The following is a 13,697-nucleotide window of genomic DNA, read 5'->3' as shown; positions in this document are numbered from 1 at the left end:
TTATGTATTGTGTGAAGTGGCGATTGTAAGCCAACTCTTTATCTCTTTCTTATTCAGTACATGGGATGTGTAAAGATTACCCCTCTTGCGACATGCCTACTATGCGGTTATGCCTCTAAGTCATGCTCCGACACGTGGGAGATATAGCCGCATCATGGGTGTTACAAGTTGGTAATCAGAGCCTTTCCCGACTTAGGAGCCCCCTGATTGATCGAATCATTGACGTTGTTGAGTCTAGAAAAAATGTTTTGAGTCTTATAGGATAATATATATTGGAGAGTAGGATTCTTTTTACTCCTCAGTCCCTTCGTCGCTCTGGTAATGCCTCCTGACGTAGAGTTTTGACTCTTCTCTTCTCAAATTTCATGACATTTTTAGGATCACGCGGGTATCTTGGAATCGTTCCGATGGTTTTGTGACGAGAACATTGTTCTTGGTGCCTCCTGACATTTAGGGGTTGTGGCGGTGTCCCGGGGAGTTGAGCCCCGAGGTGTTGTCGTCACAATTTTATCGTTGCAGTTCTGGAATACCTGAGTTCGCTGACATCGAAAATCTCTTTTATGCAGTTGTTGGTGAGATAACCTCGACGCCACCCAGTACTGGGGCGGGAGTTCGGGAGTATTGCCATAACTCGTATAACGGATGCTTTTCGAAGGTTGATGTAAATGATTTCCGAAGGTTTCTTGGTTATGTGCTGAAGGATGGATACACCTGGATGTAGGATTTGCTAGTTTTGGATGAGATATTATGCTTCCCCTGTATCCCCAACACCTGATTGCATAACTAGAAAGTTTCGGGAGTTTATAAGTGGGAATTCAAGTATATCGTAGGATATCTTTCCAACAGACACATGATACGATATGGGATCTATCATATGTTTGTTTCCGGCTTATTTTGCAAGCCAATCCTTTGTTTTGTTTTCAGTTGTGGTATTCGAGTTGCTTCGAAGTCAAATGTTGATTCCATACCTTTCCAAAGCGGTGTTCTCATATTCCTATGTGAATACTAATCCTTCTTGATCATCGAGATTGTCATGTCAATCCTTTTTCAACCGGCGTGTTTCTCTTCAAGATGATCCTATCATTTTTTCCCATTTGCAAGATCCAATCTCAGTTTTCTCAATGGTGTTTGTTTCATTCGTCCCAAGTTTTCTTTGATTTCCCGCCCTCCCACCCTTTTCTTCAAGGACTCAGATTTCTTAACCAAGTATCATTTTTATTGATGTGAAGTCTCTCCATTCTTTTCCGTCAATGTTCTTATCCGTTGATTCTCAGGAAGATACTAAGGAGGTTTCAAGTTCATCATTCGTCATTCTTTTCTTCTCCGATGGATTCAATTCAAGCTTTGTTGATCATATCCCTTTTCCTCATTTCAAATATTTACCCATACCGGTGCACCTCATAATCATTCCCCGCTTGCTATTCAATTGTTCCGGAGTGTTCAAGATATCTCGAAGATTCGTGTTTCCACTTTGCATTCGTTCAAGCTCTTTCGAGATTGGTATCTCACTCAAGCCATTTAATTCAACCGGTGCAATCTCTCTTTTCAAGCAATCTCTTCAATGGTGTATCTTTTGAGTGGGCCCTAAACCACAGGTCTTTTCCCAGGATCTTACCTGACTCTTCTAATTTTCCTGGAGCTTTTCAAATTCACTTCAAAGTTTGACGTAAGAATGATTTGTCATCAGTCATATGTATTTCTCCATGATCTTTCAAATTATTTTCATCGTTGTCTCAACCTTCCAATTTTCATTCTCCCAGAGTATCTCAACAATTCTTAGTGGTGGTTCTCGTCATCATTCTCAACATTTGAAGACCGAAGAAGAGTTTATCTTTAATCTTGCTCCATTCTCTTCAAGATTCATGGTGCTAGCCTTATGCCATCCTCTCATAATTGTTTTCGATCGCGAGAATTTGTAACGCCCCGAGACCGATGTGCCAGGTGTCGTGCAGTTATTCGCTGTTGTTGCCTTGTCATTGCTTGCGTGCCATGCATTGCATATCATGTCATCATGCGCATTTCATTTGCATACGTGTTTATCTCATGCATCCGAGCATTTTCCCCGTTGTCCGTTTTGCAATCCGGTGTTCCGTTCTCCTCCGGTGGTCATTTCTACATTTCCTACATGTGTGGGGATCAAACATTTCCGGACTGTACTGAGTCTTGCCAAGCGGCCTTGGGTTACTACCGGTAGACCGCCTGTCAAGTTTCGTACCATTTGGACTTCGTTTGATACTCCAACAGTTAACCGAGGGACCGAGAAGGCCTCGTGTGTGTTGCAGCCCAACACCTCTCCAATTTGGCCCAAAACCCACCTAACTCTGCTCCATCATCTAGAGTGTTCGATCACGATCGCGTGGCCGAAAACCGCACCTCATTTGGACTATCCTAGCTCCCTCTACCTATAAAAGAGCACCCCTCCCCAAAATTTCGGATCATTTCGCGGATGAACCCTAAAAACCCCTCCCCTCGCGCCGCCGGACGCGTCCTCACCGCGCCCGGACATGTCCGCTCGGTCGCCACCTTGCTCTGACCAATCCGGTCGCGCCACGTCACCCAACCGCCGCCGCCAGCCTATCCCGAGCCGCCACCTCACCTCCCCTGCGCCCACTTCGCCGCCATCCTCCCGGGGCCCAGATCCGGCCCGCCCCGGGGCCGAACCGGGCCACCACGGGGCCCTCTCCTCGCTGCCGTTTGCCCTAGGCCGACCGAAGGCGCGCCGCCGCACCAGATGCTCCCGCTGGCCACCTGTGCCTCGTCGGAGTCCGTCCCCCTCGCCGGCCTCCGTTCCTCGCGCCTTCGCTGCTACTGCTCCAACCCTCGCCGCCATGAAAATCCATGGAGCCGAGCTCCCGATCTTCGACGCTGGCGTCGCCGAGCCCTGCTAACCTCGGGAACAGGCCCCGCAGCTTCGGCATCCGTTCCCCGCGCCCGGATCCGCGCGTTCCCTGCCCTCGCCGGCCTCCTCCGCCCCTCCTTGCCGCTGCCCGCCGGCGAACGGCGGCGCCGCCGCCCCCCTGCCTCCCTCGATCCAGGCGGGATCGAGGAGGAGGACCCCCCCTCGTGCCTCGTGGGCCTGAGAAGACCAGCAGGCCCAGATCCCTTCGCCACGAGGCCCAGCGCGCCTCCTCACCCCGACGGCCTGCTTCCCCTCCAGCTGGGCCAAGAGCCCATGGTGAGCTGCCCCCCCAGCGGCTCCTTAGTTTTTTTTCTTCTGTTGGCCCAATCTGCTCCAGATTCGGCCCATATCATGTTTTTTCAGCGCCTGGGATTTTTCCTATTTATCCAGAGATGGCCAGTTTTGCACAAAAGACCCTCATGTTCATGCATATAATAACTCACAATTCGTGCATCAGATTAAAATGAATTATATATGAAACTTGCTCAGAATTTTGTGTAGATTAATAATATCCAACTTTCATCTATGTTTGAAATGTTAGAAATGTTGTTTGCATTAATTTGCTCCTATGCCATGTTAAAATGATTTATTTCATAACTAATTAACCGTAACTCGGATTTTAATAAACTTTATATGTAAATGGGGTAGAATTTTGCCTAGTTTAACATGGTGCACTCATCTTGCATGTTAAACAACTCTAAAATATGGTATAGGGCAGAACAGGACCAAACCTAATATATGCATATGAGGATTTTCCGGAATTGTTGTTCGTTGTTCCCGGCCTCATTTAAACTTGACTAGATAGGTAGTTTTGCTTTGCTTCACCCTCTTGCCTTGCTTAACAACATTTAATATTGTTGAGTACATAAACAAGACCGAACTAAATAAGTCACGTGGTGTTTCTTCACTATGCAGCGGAGTTGCATAATGAGCTCCACTTAATTTGTAGGATTGTTTGTGCACTTTGCCATGCCATGCCTCATTAAACCGGACATGCATCATACTTGATTGTGCATCCTGCCATGTTCATGTCGTGGTTGTTTACTATGCTGTTTGCTTCTTTCCGGTGTTGCTTCTGCGGGTTGGTTCCGTTAACGTCGAGTTTGTGAGGATCTGTCTGTCTACGTTCCGTTTGTCTTCTTCATGGACTCGTTCTTCTTCCTTGCGGGATTTCAGGCAAGATGATCATACCCTCGAAATCACTACTATCTTTGCTATGCTAGTTTGCTCGCTCTTTGCTATGCCAATGCTACGATGCCTACCATTTGCTTGTCAGCCTCCCAAATTGCCATGTCAAACCTCTAACCCACCATGTCCTAGCAAACCATTGATTGGCTATGTTACCGCTTTGCTCAGCCCCTCTTATAGCATTGTTAGTTGCAGGTGAAGATTGGAGTCGTTCCTTGTTGGAACATTGTTTTACTTGTTGGGATATCACGTTATATCTTATTTAATTAATGCATCTATATACTTGGTAAAGGGTGGAAGGCTCGGCCTTATGCCTGGTGTTTTGTTCCACTCTTGCCGCCCTAGTTTCCGTCATATCGGTGTTATGTTCCCGGATTTTGTGTCCCTTACGCGGTTGGGCTATAATGGGAACACCTTGACAGTTTGCCTTAAGTAAAGCTTCTCCAGCAATGCCCAACATTGGTTTTACCATTTGCCACCTAGCCTTTTTCTTTTCCCTTGGGGGTCGTGCGCCCAAGGGTCATCATTATTTTACCCCCCGGGCCAGTGCTCCTCTGAGTGTTGGTCCAACCTGTCAGCTGCCGGTGGCCACTAGGGGCAACTCTGGGCTGGCTTGCCCGTACCTAAGACAATCTGAGTGTGCCCTGAGAAAGAGATATGTGCAGCTCCTATCGGGATTTGTCGGCACATTCGGGCGGTGTTGCTGGTTTAGTTTTACCCTATCGAAATGTCTTGTTGTACCGGGATACCGAGTCTGATCGGAATGTCTCGGGTGGAGGTATATTCCTTCATTGACCGTGAGAGCTTGTGATGGGCTAACTTGGGACACCCTGCAGGGATTTGAACTTTCGAAAGCCGTGCCCGCGGTTATGGGCAGATGGGAATTTGTTAACGTCCGGTTGTAGAAAACCTGAACTTGACCTTAATTAAAATTAATCAAAAGCGTGTGTAACCATGATGGTCTCTTTCCGGCGGAGTCCAGGAAGTGAACACGGTTGTTGGAGTTATGCTTGACGTAGGTAGTCTAGGATCACTTCTTGATCATACTTTTATCGACCGTGCTTTGCCTACTCTTCTCGCTCTCATTTGCGTATGTTTAGCCACCATATATGCTAGTCGCTTGCTGCAGCTCCACCTCATATCTTGCCTTACCTATGAGCTTGTCACATCCCTAGCTTCTGGTGCTGTCTAGTGTTGCATCTTGCTTGCATCATGTTTAAATTTTTGAAACTTGAACTGAGGAATTTTGGAAGCCTCAAAAACTTAAATAAAAGAGGGGCAAAGAACCCTGGGAAAATGCATTCAATGTTCCAAAATGGCCTTAAATAATGTTGGTTATATTTTGGCAAGGGTTTTGCACCAAACCAAAAATAATGAACATTTTGAGGAATATTTTGAGCACTGAATTTAAATCATTATTGTATTTGAATTTGGAATTATATTCATAATATATGGGATATATTTTCAAATAACTCTGAAATGCTTTATGTGCTGTTGGAAAAGTCCATCTAGCAAATAAAAATATTCAGAGGAGTTTTTGGCATTGTTTGAATTTGTTTAAATTCAAAACAATGCCAAAACAAATTTAAAAAAAAATAGAAAACAGAAATATAAAAAAAAAGAGAGAGAGAGCCCACCTGGACTTACCTGGTGCTCACCTCTCAGCCCAGCCGGCCCAGCTCCTGTGCGGCCCAGCCCACCAGGCGTCCCCCCCCTGTCGTCTTCCTCCCCTCGCCCTGAAGCAGCTCGGTGGCGAGCGCTGGCGATGCCCTGGCCACCTCCTGCTTGCCACCGAGGCGCCCCCGACGCGTCTGGAGACGCCCCGCAACCCCCTCTGCCTCTCCCCTCACTCTCTGTTCTCTCCCTCGCCCTCTAGCTCCTTCCCCAAGTGCGACCGAACGCAGCCGCCGACGCCTTCGCCGTAGCTGCAGCCACCGCTACCCCCTCGCCCCTCTGTTGTGCCCACGAGCTCCGCGACGTCGCCCTCGACCCCCTCTCCGAGCCACGTCCCGCCAGAAGCTCTGCTGCATCTCCAACGCCGCCGTTTCCGACCTCGGGTGCCGGTGATCCCCTCCGTCGATTCGCCGGACCCCGTGCCTCCCCTGCCTCGCCAGCAGCACCAGAAGAACTGCGGTGAGCCGCTGCATCGTTTCCCCCATGCCTCGTTGCCTAATTCGCCCCCTAGCCGCACCCTCCACCGGAGCCGAGACGCTCCGCCGCACGGGCTCGTCGCCGGTGAAGCTCCGGTGACCTTTTGGTCCCACGCATGCGTCCGTTGCACTCGTTGCGTCCCGTAGAGTAAAACTAGCGCGACAACCGTCTTGTTTGCACACCGCAGCACCGGTCCCGCGAACCCCCGAGCTCCGGCCGCCGCCGGGGTCGATGCCGCGCTCAACTCCGGCCACCCCACGCCCTCTCGTGGGTCCCCCTAGATGCGTGGGAGCACGGGCTTCCTCCTGGTGGCCTCAGGGTGCCCAACCGCAGCCTGTAGTGCCATCCCGAGCTACTCCGGCGAGGTTCCGCCGTCGCCATGGTCGCCGGCGTCACTAGCCGACGTGGCCGCGTGATTAGCACTGATCACGGCCAGCTAACCTCCCCAGAGCCGCTGACGTATGGGCCCCACGCCCTTATTTAATCCTTATCATTTTCTGTTAAGTTTAACCTAACCACCATGGGCCCACACGTCAGCTTTGACCAAGCTGACGTGGCTGTTGACTTGGTCCCACCTGTCAGTGTCACTAACCAGCACTAGTCACTGACCAGTGGACCCCACTGGTCAGGTTTGACCCGGACCAGCCCCTGTTGACCTGCTGATGTCAGCATGACGTGGTGCTGACGCCATAACTCATTTTCTGGATTTATTTTAATTCAGGAAATTTCAGAAAATATCCAAAACTTCAATAATTCATAGAAATTCAACCGTAACTCCAAATTAAATAATTTATATATGAAAAATTATCAGAAAAATTCAAGGAATCCATCTGTGCAATTTTCATGCATGTTAGAACAACTTATAGCTGCTGTTTAGCACAAATCAATTAAATGGCATTTGAATAATCACATATGGAGTTTAAATTTGAATCTTGTATTCAAACCAACTTCATTTAATCTGTTGCTAGTTGCATTAGCTCAAAACACATTCATTTTGCCATGTCATGATCATGCATCATATTGTGCATTGCATTGATTGTGTTTCCTTCTATGTTGCCGGTATTTGTCCCCTCTCGATAGACGTGATACCGATGATGTGATCGTTGACACTGATGAAGACTCAATGCTATCTTCAGAAGTGCCAGGCAAGCAAAACCCCCTTGTTCATTCCGATAAAATCCCACTCTCTCGCTCCTGCTCTCTTTTAATGCATTAGGACAACACCGATTCAACTGTTACATGCTGCGGTAGTTGAACCCCTTTATCCTCTGCATGACCTGTCATTGCCACAGTAAATAGATGAAACCCACTAGCATGAGTAGGAGTTGTTTGAGCCCTGTTGTGCCTACTCATTCATGTTTGTTTGTCATGCCTGCTACTGCTTAGAGTTGAGTCAGGTGTGATTCATTGGGAATGAATCAGAGGCGTGTGAACATGTCCTACTGTGTGTGAGCTAAGTGTGTGAACACGATTTGGTAAAGGTAGCGGTGAGAGGCCATGTAGGAGTACATGGTGGGTTGTCTCATTGCAGCCGTCCTCAGGAACTGAGTTCTGTGTTTGTGATCCATGATTCAGCTACTACCACACATTGGGCCCGAAACCAATGGAACCTCTCGGCTTCTTGATCACCCTTGTCCTCTGTCCAGGAGTTGCAAGTAGTTTCTGGTGTTTGTAGTATGCTGGAGGCCGTGCGCAGCGCTGACCGTAGGGGTGGGCTGTGATGCGGTAGGCACGTGGCCGGGTAAACCGGGCGCCCGTTTGGTGTCACGGAACCCTGTTCACATCGTTTGGGGCTGTGAGCGAAACTCCGGCCGGATCTCCTCATGGATGGAACCCGAATAGGCGATAAACCTGGACTAGAGACTTGAGTGTTTAGGCAGGCCGTGGCCGACACCCACGTTGGGCTTCCGCTTGAAGGTTGCTGAGTACATGTCGTGTAAACGGCGGTAAGTGGTGAGAGCGTGTGTGAAGAAGTACACCCCTGCAGGGTTAATATGATCTATTCGAATAGCCGTGTCCACGGAAAAGGACTTCTGGGTTGCTTATATCAGTTCATAGACAAGTGAAAGTGGATACCCTAAAATACGCAAGATAAGCGTGAGTGCTATGGATGGCGTTCTCGTAGGGAGACGGGAGCGGTTCCATAGTGGTGTATTGATATGGTGAATATGTGGACTCATGTGCGCCACCTCAAAAGAGTTACTCGCAGTCGTAGTTTAGGATAGCCACCGAGTCAAAGCTGGCTTGCTGCAGTTAAACCCCACCATCCCCCTTGTTGAAAATGATGCATATGTAGTTAGTTCTGATGTAAGTCTTGCTGGGTACATTTGTACTCACGATTGCCTATTTTATGTTTTTGTAGAGAGACTTCAGTCTCACTAGTAGTTCCACGTGGACTTCGACGTTTAGCTTGATACCTCAGCTACGATCTTGTGCCTCGGCAGGATTGGTAGATAGTCAGGCTTCTCAGCCTTTTTCATTTATAGATGTCTGTACTCAGACATGATAGCTTCCGCTTGTGCTTTGTTTTGTATGCTCTGAATGTTGGGTCATGAGACCCATGTTTGTAATATCTCGCTCCTCGGAGCCTATTGATTAAAATACTTGAGTTGTAGAGTCATGTTGTGATGCCATGTTGTATTTGCACATATCGAGCATATTGTGTGTATGTTATTGAAATGCTTGGTATGTGTGGGATCTGACAACCTAGTTGTTTATCTTTAGTAGCCTCTCTTACGGGGAAATGTCTCCTAGTGTTTCACTGAGCCATGGTAGCTTGCTACTGCTCCGGAACACTTAGGCTGGCCGGCATGTGTCCTTCTTCGTTCCTGTGTCTGTCCCTTCGGGGAAATGTCACGCGATGAATACCAGAGTCCTGTTAGCCCGCTACAGCCCGGTTCACCGGAGTCCTGCTAGCCCAGTGCTACAGCCTGGATTCACTCGCTGATGACCGACACGTTCGATGCTGGGTCATGGATGCATGTCCCTGTAAGTCTGTGCCACTTTGGGTTTACGACTAGCCATGTCAGCCCGGGCTCCTTATCATATGGATGCTAGCGACACTGTCATATACGTGTGCCAAAAGGCGCAAACGGTCCCGGGCAAAGGTAAGGCGACACCCGTGGGAATACCGTGCGTGAGGCCGCAAAGTGATATGAGGTGTTACATGCTAGATCGATGTGGCATTGAGTCGGGGTCCTGACAGCATTGGTATCAGAGCTTGACTGCCTGTAGGATTACCAAGCCAAACTGGTCGAAGTTGAGTCTAGAAATTCTTTAGTTATATAAGGGAATTGATTGTGGGATGGAACGTAAGGCTCTTTTTACTCCTTATACCTTATGCCTTCTGATCTGAGTCATCTTATCTTTCCTGCGGGGATTAAGAACTAGGCTATCTTTTCTTTCTATCAGGATAACGTGTTACTAATCCGTAGACTTATAGATTGTTGGATTTAAGTCTCAGTTTGGTTCTTACTGATATTGTGCTTCTGAGCGGTTATGCCACCATTTTTGTGAATGTCTCAAATCTTTTCTGAGCATTTACAGCCGTCATGCTGTCCGAGTCATTCCAGGTTTCTAAATAGTCTGATGCATTTGCAAAATCCTTTCCCTCTGGTTTCGATGTTCCTTTATGCCAGCTCAATCACACTAATTGTAGAGCTGAGGTACTCTACTGCCTCAACCTTTATGTTGGAGTTATTACTATGACCCTAGGTGTCTCAGGGGATCATCTAGTAGTCTAGCCATGATTTATGTTCCAGTGTGATGACTCTGGCCGTCATTATCGAAAGCATCCCGTGATGCCATTTAGTAGTAGGTATTCTACTCCTGGGTTTTGAACCCGAGATTCACCCTACTTGCCTCATGTTGATAGTGTTGCTAGTTCCTTAGGTTATTAGTAACCTTTGTGATAGTCCTTGAAGTCCGTGGTATCTTCTTCTTCCAAATACCATGAACTACTTATGGCAGAAGTTCCTCGTTGAACTGAAATATCACAACAGGATTATTCTTGAGGAGTTCTCCATTCATAAATCGTGACTCTGCCAGTTCTACCTTTATGCATGGGTTATCCGGAAGAAATATGTTGAACTTGGTTCGACATATTAATCTATGCATCCACAACTCAGAAAATTATATGTTCCTTTGAGTTGTTCTCTTTAGTTGCATTCTGACCCTCGTCTATCAATTGATAGTCAAGAGTATGCGTGCGTTTGTTTATCGATGCCTATTACTCTTGTGGTCCGTCAAGCCATTCTATCGCAGAATGACTAGGAGAAACAAACTCCAGTACCTCTTCCATATCCAGGATTGGGTCAAAGAAGTTATGCTCCGCAGATCAAATTGCTAATCCAGCTTTTGTTCTGTTCTACCTTGGAGTATTACCATCTTTATATCGGGATTGTTATAGGAATTGCACACCATCCTATGAACTCTTGGTACAGTGATACTTCTTGCCATCATTAGTCATTCCTCGGTCTTCGTGTTGATGCAACCGGAATACCGACAAATGAATTGTGATGTGTGAAATCAATACTCCCAGCAACCTCGTTGCTTGGTAGTTAAAGGACAATAACCTTATTCTTAGCGTGCTGGTTCCTGAATCATCCTTCTAAGACTGATCGTGCTACCTAGTCCTTATTTCCTGGTGCACTCTTTGATTGATGACTTAGGATTTTGTCAAGTCCTCGCTCATTTGATCATATCATCTTGCCCTGAAAAGCAAGATTGTTCTCGAGCTTAGTAACATATCGGTGGTTCGTGATTTCCGAAGATCTTCTCGGAAGTATTACCAGGTTGTCACCTGACCGCTATGTTGAGCTCGTGATCAAGTTGGTTTCTTGTGAACCACCTTCTCTCCAAGAATCGGTGTTAGATATCCCTGAGCTAGTTGGTTAAGCTAAACGACAACTTGGAGGGTTGGAAGATAAAAGCTTGCCTGACTTAGTTCGTTCCAAAGGGATATTCTTGTGTAGTGTGTGTTGAAGAAAGATGATATCTTCATCGATTGGTCCCTGTGATCAGTTGCTGGACCTATCGTCTTATCAATCCTTTGATTTGAGTGTGGGCTATCGTCAAATCAAGTCAGAACCAACGATGCTCGTAATGTTGTCTTCCTCGTGGTTGATCCCTCGAGCATACACCATTATATCTTTTGGGTCTGACCAATGCTATCACCGTGTTCACACGATGGTGGAAGTCCAGTGATATGGAAATTCCGATGAGTTGTTGTTGAGTCCATTGACAACATCCTTATCTCCTCCATGATGTTGTTGAACATTAAGTTAGTGTTGGAAACTTTTGAAAGCATTTTCTTCATGCTAGCTCATGAAGTACTTGTTTGATGAAAGGAGTAACTTCCTTTGATTCACGTGCATTTTTATGTAAGCTGCCGTCGTGAATTCGAGAAAGTTTGTTTTTGCTCCTTTGGAATCATCCCAAGTCGGTCATGCACGTGCGAAGAATTCTATGGTCTGTTAGACTGATCATCTTCATTCCATATGTATATCCTAGCACACCAAGCCACTGACTGATTTGTTCAAGGAGAAGGAGTTCTTTTAAAGAGCTAACCCGGGCTTAATCAAGAACTTTGATATCCTCGATGATGGTTCCCAACCAGAACTCGGTAGTGTTTTATTGTAAGACTACCATGTGGGCATGCTTGTCTGGGACAACGTGTTCACATGTTTGTAGCAGAACCAGCTCATGCTTTGGAGCTTGCTATCGTAGTTCATTCCCCGAGAATCTCGCAACGTCATCTCGTCGATTTGTGTTGCAAACCTTCATTTTCCTTCCTAGACTCGATGAGTCTGGAATATCCTGACACCAACCAGATCTGAATCTCAGGGAGATATGATGGTTGGAACATTTCCCAAGAACTATAATATTGGTCCCTCGATAACCGGTAAAGTGGATGTCGTGGCCAACACACCCAGCCGGAAGACCTATCATTGTAGTATCTTGTTTGAGGAAGTTGGCCACCTCCCCATAAGGATTTCGTAGGATTTACCTCCGTAACTGTTCCGTATGGATTCTATTGCTCCCAAAGTCCGACCTTTACTTGATGTTCTAGTTATCAAACCATACCTATGAATGGGTTACACTAGCACGTCAAGGAGAACATTAGAAGCGGAGTGCTAAATGTCTCTCGGTCGATCATCCAGATTTTTTTCCTTGGCCTCGCTAGGGTGAAATCTGAGAAAGTGTTATCTTCCTTTGCATCTGCATCGTCCATCGTTGTTCATCATGGTGGTATGTTGTGTTGCCAGGATCCTTGACACGGATGTTGGTAAAACCTTGATGAATATGGAAATGCTCAAGTTCTTGAGAGCACGCACAAGCGCTAGGTATTATCATCGGCACTAACTGGGTTTGCTCTCAGTTTCCTCGGCAATGCTATGATCTTTTCAAACAGTGAATTCACTCTCTATTGTTGGGTTCTTCCCCAGTTACCAGAATCATTCCCAGCATTTGCATTTTGTTCCCAGCTTGCACCATCAATGTGCCATTCTACCACGGGTCTCTTCCATCTCCGGTGATAAGGAGATTCATCCATTACGTTGTCTTCAACAAGGTAATCCACATCATCCAAGTCCGAGTATGCCATTCTACCGACCCCGCCAATCGATTGCTTGTGATTGCCTTAGGCTGGTATAAAGAGTTTCAATGATCTTTGAATCAAAGGTAATTCTTTTTGCCACTTAAGGGGATATATCTACGAGTCACCATCCCTAAGATGCCTCGTTGTGGTATCATGGCAATCCAACTTCTCGCTACCTTGACAACCGATCACCACATTCTTAAGTCTGGAATTATTGTCTACCTAGTGAACCTCGTCATCTGCTCCACTCCATCCCTCTAGAGGTGTGCTTCGTCTCTCAGCTCAAGAGATGTTGCTATGTCACATTCCGAGAGTTAATCCTGAGTTGTTCGACCTTCGAGAAGATCGATTCTTCCGGAGTTGTCCTTTTCCTCTTGCTGTCATGCTAGCTGGAGTTCTCAGAGCAAGACGATGGGACAAAGATGGTGATCGAATCAACGTTCCTATGAAGTGCAACCTGGATCGTGAAGATTGTGCTAGTTTGCGTTCCCCATCGTCTTACCCTACACTTGAATCTCGGGACGAGATTTTTGTTTAGTGGGGGTGAGCTGTCACATCCCTAGCTTCTGGTGCTGTCTAGTGTTGCATCTTGCTTGCATCATGTTTAAATTTTTGAAACTTGAACTGAGGAATTTTGGAAGCCTCAAAAACTTAAATAAAAGAGGGGCAAAGAACCCTGGGAAAATGCATTCAATGTTCCAAAATGGCCTTAAATAATGTTGGTTATATTTTGGCAAGGGTTTTGCACCAAACCAAAAATAATGAACATTTTGAGGAATATTTTGAGCACTGAATTTAAATCATTATTGTATTTGAATTTGGAATTATATTCATAATATATGGGATATATTTTCAAATAAC

Source organism: Triticum dicoccoides, chromosome 4A (genome assembly GCF_002162155.2).
Source record: "Triticum dicoccoides isolate Atlit2015 ecotype Zavitan chromosome 4A, WEW_v2.0, whole genome shotgun sequence".
Lineage (NCBI taxonomy): Eukaryota > Viridiplantae > Streptophyta > Magnoliopsida > Poales > Poaceae > Triticum > Triticum dicoccoides.
Note: the sequence above shows the minus strand (reverse complement) of the source record.